The sequence below is a fragment of the Babylonia areolata genome, chromosome 26 (genome assembly GCF_041734735.1).
Source record: "Babylonia areolata isolate BAREFJ2019XMU chromosome 26, ASM4173473v1, whole genome shotgun sequence".
Taxonomy (NCBI): Eukaryota; Metazoa; Mollusca; class Gastropoda; order Neogastropoda; family Buccinidae; genus Babylonia; species Babylonia areolata.
Window position 1 is genome coordinate 43,036,756 of NC_134901.1, and position 7,500 is coordinate 43,044,255.

The following is a 7,500-nucleotide window of genomic DNA, read 5'->3' on the forward strand; positions in this document are numbered from 1 at the left end:
ACTTAAGTTGGAAAAAAAAAGTTTTCATGATTTGTTTATACATCCACCCATATGACAGTAAATACTGGAATGCTACAGAAAATGGATATGGGAAAGAAGTTCTGGAACAGTGCATTGTCGATTTGCACGAGCAGTCAAAAGATTTTGCTTTGATGATAATCGGAGACCTGAATGCATGGACTGGTTGTGTAAACGCTCTGTCCTCAGCTGACAGCATAGAAAATGACGAGTGGGATTCGGGTCGCATTTTCAGGAAGATGATTTGTTTAAGAGAAAATCTGATGGCAGAGAAAAGAACGCTTTTGGCAAAGATTTGTTAGAGATGTGTTCTGCATTTGATTGTGTTATTTTGAAGCTCGGAATGAATATAAGGATTTGTGTAAGGTAAAGAAAGTTAGCTACAGACGGGATAAAGCCAGGCGTCTAGCATCACTGAGCAAAGACAGCAAACTGTTTTGGAAAGAAGCAAAGCAAGTGTCTGGAAGAAGGAAAGTAGAAGTATGTAAAGATATTAAAGAAAAAGAATGGTTGTAACACTTTCAGGATTTATTTACTCAGAACGAGGTTATAGCTACTGATAGCAGAACCATTTGTGAAGAGGAATTAGAGGATTCAAATATATATATGATGACCTCAGTCATTCTATTTCAGAACAAGAAGTTGCAAATGCTATTCGGAAATTTAAAAAAAAGGCAGGCTTGTGGTGTAGATAGTATTTTGGCAGATATGTTAAAATCAGCTGATAATATTGCTGTACATTTTTTAACAAAACTGTTTAACATTCTGTTTGATAAGGGCACGTATCCAGAAGAGTGGGCGAAGGCAATACTTGTAGCAGTTTTTATAAAGGGAGGTAGTAGTTCAACAGAAAACTACAGGGGCGTGTCTTTGCTCAGTCTGATTAGCAAACGATATACGTCATACGAGTACCAAACAAGTTTGCATACGGAGCATTAGGACGTTATCCACGGTACATAAATAGTGCTATGAGGTGTATCAGGTACTGGTTAAGGTTGTTGAATATGAATGTGCACCGATTAGCCAGACAGACATATTTCATGTTATTTAACCTGGACGAAAGGAGGAAAATGCTGGGTGTCTTTAGTCAAAAATACTTGATCTAGACTTAGATTTGGGTATGTCTGGTTGCAACAAGACGTTGGTCGTGAGCAAACGTTTTTGTCATTATTTAAGCAAAGAATGAAAGATATATTTATGCAAGAGTGGGACGAGTCAGTAATGTCTAAAGATATGTATCATAAATACAGACTGTTCAAAACTGGTTTTGAATGTGAGCAATATTTTGACTTTGTGGATAAAAAGTGTTTTAGGGACTGCTTCATAAAATTACGGCTTGGTTTGCTCCCAATAAATGGATAATATTTTCAGGAGAACATTCAAATGAAACTCACATTGCGCATGTAAACGTTATAACGTGGTCGAAGGTAAAAATTATTTTTTTTTTTTTTTTTTTTTTTTTTTTTTTTTTTTAACATTTTTTTAATTCCATTTTGGTAGGTTGACATTTTACAACAACAACAGCATCTTAATGGACATTTATAAAGAAGAAAACAAAAACAAACAAAGAACAAAAAACAAACAAACAAACACCATATATACTTGGATAGAAACAGCCAAGCAGCTGGATTATACACTGGTTGGTTATCATCATGGAGTATTATCATTCATTTCTTAAGATCTTACACAAGCTGTCAAGGAATACAAACTGTCAAGTATCTTAGAACACGTTTACGGAAAGTGAACACCTCAATCATGTCTTATGAATATCAATAAAAAGAAAATAAATATGGATGGTTATTTTTTGTTAATCATGAACAGGTTACTAATCATTTGTGATCAATAATTTGTAAGGCAGCCATCTGGCAGAGAAAATGGTATGGTTAAAGTTAATATATGCATTATATTCTTCAATTCTATATCGAGTTTTTAATTTGTTCAAAAAAACTGATATTTGTGGAAGGCTGTCTTCAATTTTACATAAATATAAGTAATACTTTGCAAACAATATTATAAAACACAAAACAGCATCAGTTGTTATTGTCACATCATGTCCAAATAGCACAAGTGATTCTGTTAACTTTAAATTTCCTGCGTTTACACATCTCTCTTTTATCAAGTCCGTTAAAGCGTTCCAAAACATTTGCACATAATTACATTTCCAAAAAGCATGATCAATACTATCTTTGTGTTCTCTACAAAAACTACAGTTGTTATTATCTGTAACACCAATTTCTTTTAAAACAATTTTTGTACATAAACATCGGTGTATTATTTTCAGTTGAAACCATTTCAGCTTTACATCAACTATCTTGTGTGCATGCATAAAACAAGATTTCCAGTTATGATGCATCAAAAGCTTTAAGTCCCATTTCTCACAACATTTTGGTTTCATATCATTTTCAATCAACACATCATAATATGGTCTTGAGCCTTTAGAAACAGAAAACAAGTGTTTGAAGCAGAGCGAAGTATTTGTGTGTCTGTTGCTATCCACATGAATATTATGCTTTTTAACTAATTCGTTTATTGTTGATTTATATCCAGCATAAGTAAGGAAATCAATGTGCAAATCATATTTTTCTTTGAAGCGTACATATGAAAAAACTTTACCATCATCATCAAAAAACTGTGCAAGACAATACACATCATGATTACTGAGCAGTCTGGATATAATACACCTTCTACCAATTTGAACACGATTATTATAACACAATGGCTCTGCAAGCAGTTCCGCTGAGTTTTTTGGTTCACATTTATAAAAGAAAATCTTATAACTTTCAAACACATTTGTCCAGAACTGGTTATATTTGGCAAAATTTAAGATAAACTCTGGACCATATTTATCAATAGCTGGCCATTGGGGGAAGTTACACAGCAAGAGGTGCTTCCACTTGTGATTTGAATTTTCAGCTTTACGAATCCAGGAAAGCTTTAAAGATAAGGCAAACAATTTAACATCAGGAAGACCGATGCCACCATTTTTTACACTTTTATGAGCAGTTTTACGGCTAATTTTATCTGGTTTATTGTTCCAAACAAACTTATAACAAATATGTTGACATGTATTAAAAAATGTATCCGGTGGGTTTGGCAAAAGCAACCACAGATGAGTCAGTTTGGAAAGAATAACAGATTTCAGAATTGCTACTCTGCCTAGAGGCGTTAACTGGCGTTTTACCCATATCTTATACAAATATCTTATTTCTGCTAATCTCTCTGAATAGTTTATAGTTACACATTCTTTTAAATCATTAGTAAACCAAATCCCTAAAATTCGGAATCTTGTAGGATTCCAGTCCATACCTAAATGTTCCATATAACGCGTCTTAGAATTCTTTTTGCTCCCTAACCAAATAGCACTAGTTTTGCTTGAATTCAAATAGAGACCTGAGACACAGCCAAATTTATCAAGAGTTGTAACACAACATTCAAAAGATTTCCTATCCCCAGCAAGTAGAAATTCTGTATCATCAGCATATTGGGTCAGTTTATTCTCAACATCGTTAATTTTTATTCCTCGGATATCCGAATTTTCCCTTACCATTATAGCTAATATTTCTACACACATTACAAATAAATAAGGTGATATAGGGTCTCCTTGTCTGCAACCTCTCTTAACTTCAAACCAGTCAGAGACCTGACCATTCACAATCACACATGACTTAATATTTGTGTAAAATACACTAATCCATCTACACATATTTTCTTTGAACCCAAATGCCTTTAACACTTTAAACATGAAATCCCAATTTATTGAGTCAAAAGCCTTTTCGAAATCTATGTTCAGTAATAAACCAGGTAGATTATGCTTATCTAAGTAAGCTATGATATCATATATCAACCTCAAATTATCTCCAATGTATCTATTTCTAATAAACCCTGTTTGATCTTCATTAATAATGTTAGGTAATACTGTTTTCAAGCGGTTAGCAATACAAGATGACCCAATTTTATAAACTACATTTAAAAGAGAGATGGGTCTCCAATTTTTCAAATATTGTCTTGGCTTATCACCTTTGGGGATACACGTAATCACTCCTTCCTTTTGCACAGAAGACATTTCTCCTTTCCTGAAACTAGCATTAAGTGCCCTAACAACAAATATTCCTATTTTCTTCCAAAAGACTTTAAAAAATTCTGCACTAAAGCCATCTGTACCTGGACTCTTATTATTTTTCATATTTCTAATAACTTGTGCCGCTTCCTCCATTGTAATCATACCTTCTAAATCGCTTGCTTCTGACTCATTCAAACATGGAATATAATTCACTAAATTTTCAATTTCACAATGTTCCACCCCAACATTTACATATAAAGATCTATAAAAATTATGTACTTCATTTAAGATATCCTTTTGATTTGTTAGAACATTGTCGTATTGATCAATAATTTTGGCTATGTGTTTACTAACATAATGACGTTTTTCTAAATTACAAAAATATTTACTAACCTTCTCTCCCTCAGATATCCATCTAGCTCTAGACCTTAATAATACCCCTTCCATCCGCTTCTCTCGAATATCTTGTAATTGTTTTTGTTTAATTTCTAGAACTTTAATATCTTCTTTATTTTTATTTTGATATTTATCTAAGTTACAGATGTCTCCTTCTAACTGTCTTTCTTCTTCTATCATTTTTTTCTTTTTCATTGAAGCATAAGAAATTGTTCTCGATCGTATTTTCATTAAAAGAAAGTCAAGAAAAATGTCATCAGGAACAGAGAACACCAGTTCATCATCCGGTGTGTCATCAGAATACATATTAATAGCATTTTCTTTTTTAACATTATTTATTTCCATATTTATTTCATCCACATATGTTTTATCCTTTAGAAGAGATGTATTTAATTTCCAAAACGTATTGCGCTTTACATTCTCGCTGAATTTAAGTTTCAACGAAATAGCTGAATGATCTGTTCTGTACCCATATTCTATGTCTGCATCATCTATCAAGGATACTACAGTGTCTGAGATCAAAAAGAAATCTAATCTAGCCTGTTGGAAAGGATTAGTTCTTCTCCAAGTGTAACGAGGGCAGTCTGGGTTTAATTCACGCCAGATGTCATTCAGATCTAAATTTTCTATCATGTTTTCAACGACTACTTTTGCTTTTGGATTATTTACATGTTTATAATTATGGTAATCTATTGTTGGGTTAAGAACTAAATTGAAATCCCCAGCTATTATAACATTCTCTACATTATTTTCACTTATTTTTTGTTTTAAATTCACATAAAAATCAGGATCATCTTTATTTGGTCCATATACATTAACAAAGACGAAATTAATTTTTTGCATCTCAACAAGTAGAATAATGAAATTCCCTGAACTATCAGTTATTGTCCGTTTCACTTTAAATTCGAAATTATTGTTAAACATTATTGCGACCCCTCTTGCATTCGACGTATAGCTTGAAAAATAGCAAGTATATCCCCATTCTGCTGAAACATATTTCTCCATCTTTTCTTCAAAATGCGTATCCTGTAAAAAATAAATAGAGTACTTCTTATTTCTCAAGTAATGGAAAATATCACGTCTTTTGTGAGAACTATTCAGACCTTGACAATTAACTGATACAATGGATATATTACCATTCATGTTTGTCCATAAAGAAGTATGACAAATATATGCATCCAACCCAACGAAAGAAAATATCCAAATACACCATGCTTGGCAGTACAAACCCCAAAATACACATGGACATGTTTATACAGATAACATGAAAAGTCTTTGAAGTTGTGAAAATTATAGTTATATATATGGTCGAAAGACCCCAAAACATAGTACATATATCTATGAAAACAATGACAATAATAATTTTTTTTTTTTAAAAGCAAGCAAAATAAACTGGACTGTCGCTCGCGAGCGGAAGTGCAGTCCCTATGGCTCTTTTTGTCTTATAAATTATATACCGGGACTCTAAAATGATGTGTGTGTGTGTGTGTGTATGTGTGTGTGTGTGCATGTGTGCGCGCGCGCGCGCGCGTGTGTGTGTGTGTGTGTGCGTGCGCGCGTGTGCGTGCACATGCGCGTCTGTGCTGGTGTATGTGGAGAGAGAGAGAGAGAGAGCGCAGAGCAAGGCAAGGAATAACAATTTCTCAGCAAAACACAAAAAATTCATTCATCTGCGTGCAGTACATGAGTAGCTGTCATCCGTCCCATGCGATAATTTTAGACACAGAATGTGCACGTGTTCACTGGGAAAATACGACCATGCATTTTGTAACTGATGATCGGTCACCTCCCTCAACACTATATAACCACATCAGTACAATTTCACAACTTCTATTTTCAACAAATCAAACACTCACAATATGCACCGGTAAAACCCTCCCCCCCCCCCCACCCCACCCCCCCCCCCCCCAAAAAAAAAAAAAAAAAAAAAAGGAAAAAAGGAAAAAAGGCAACAACAACAAAAAAAAAAGGCAACAACAACAACAACAACAACAAAAACACACAAAAAAAGCGAACAAACAATCAATGTGAAACAAAAAACAAACAAACAACAGGAAAAAAAACAAAAAAAACATGAGAATTCAATCCCACAATCAATCATGGGACAATCAATCCACAATTGACGCTAACATCACTTTCGCTTCCTCACATCCCTTTCACCAACTCAAAACTATAATGTCATGGATTCAATGATAAAATAGAACCGAGTCCAGTTATATGAAACTAAAGGACTCACATAGATTAACAGTCAATGACTTAGACAATCAAAGTTAAGTCTACATAAAATAAAGCATATCCGACATAACAAAAAAGCAAATGGAAAAGTCATTTGTAGCAAAACACAAATAAATGCTTGTTCTTTAAGCAAGCGTGCTTCGTTCAACAGAGTACATTTCGACAGAAAAAAAAAATCAGTTTTAGCAGCAGCTCACAAGCATATGTATTTTCCATCTGAAAGCACACTGAGCCAGGTACAATAAATGACTCACATTTTTTTTTTTTTTCCACTCCATGTTTTGATATGAACCCATGTTGTGCAAGTGTTTTGGAACAAAAGTAAGTTATGTGTGCGCATGTGTGCGGCATGTGCCCCTGCAACTGGCAGATCAGAATAATTTTTATCAACATTGTAATTTTTTACATAGACGCATTCAGTTTCACCAATCGATTAATACCAGAGAAAAAAGCATATATATATATACACACACGCACGCACACACACAAACACACCCACACACATATACATACACACACACACACACACACACACACACACACACACACATATATATATATATATATATATATATATATACATACACATATATATACACACATATCTATACACATACATATATAATGTACACACACACACACGCACACTCATATCATATCAAACATCCAATCATTTGAATCAACTATACCTACAGCACCAATCCGTCATCATAACAGGGCAACAATAGAACACTCAGTTACATTATTTCACTCACTGGGTTTTCCAACACCTCGGTAACTAAAACCAAAGG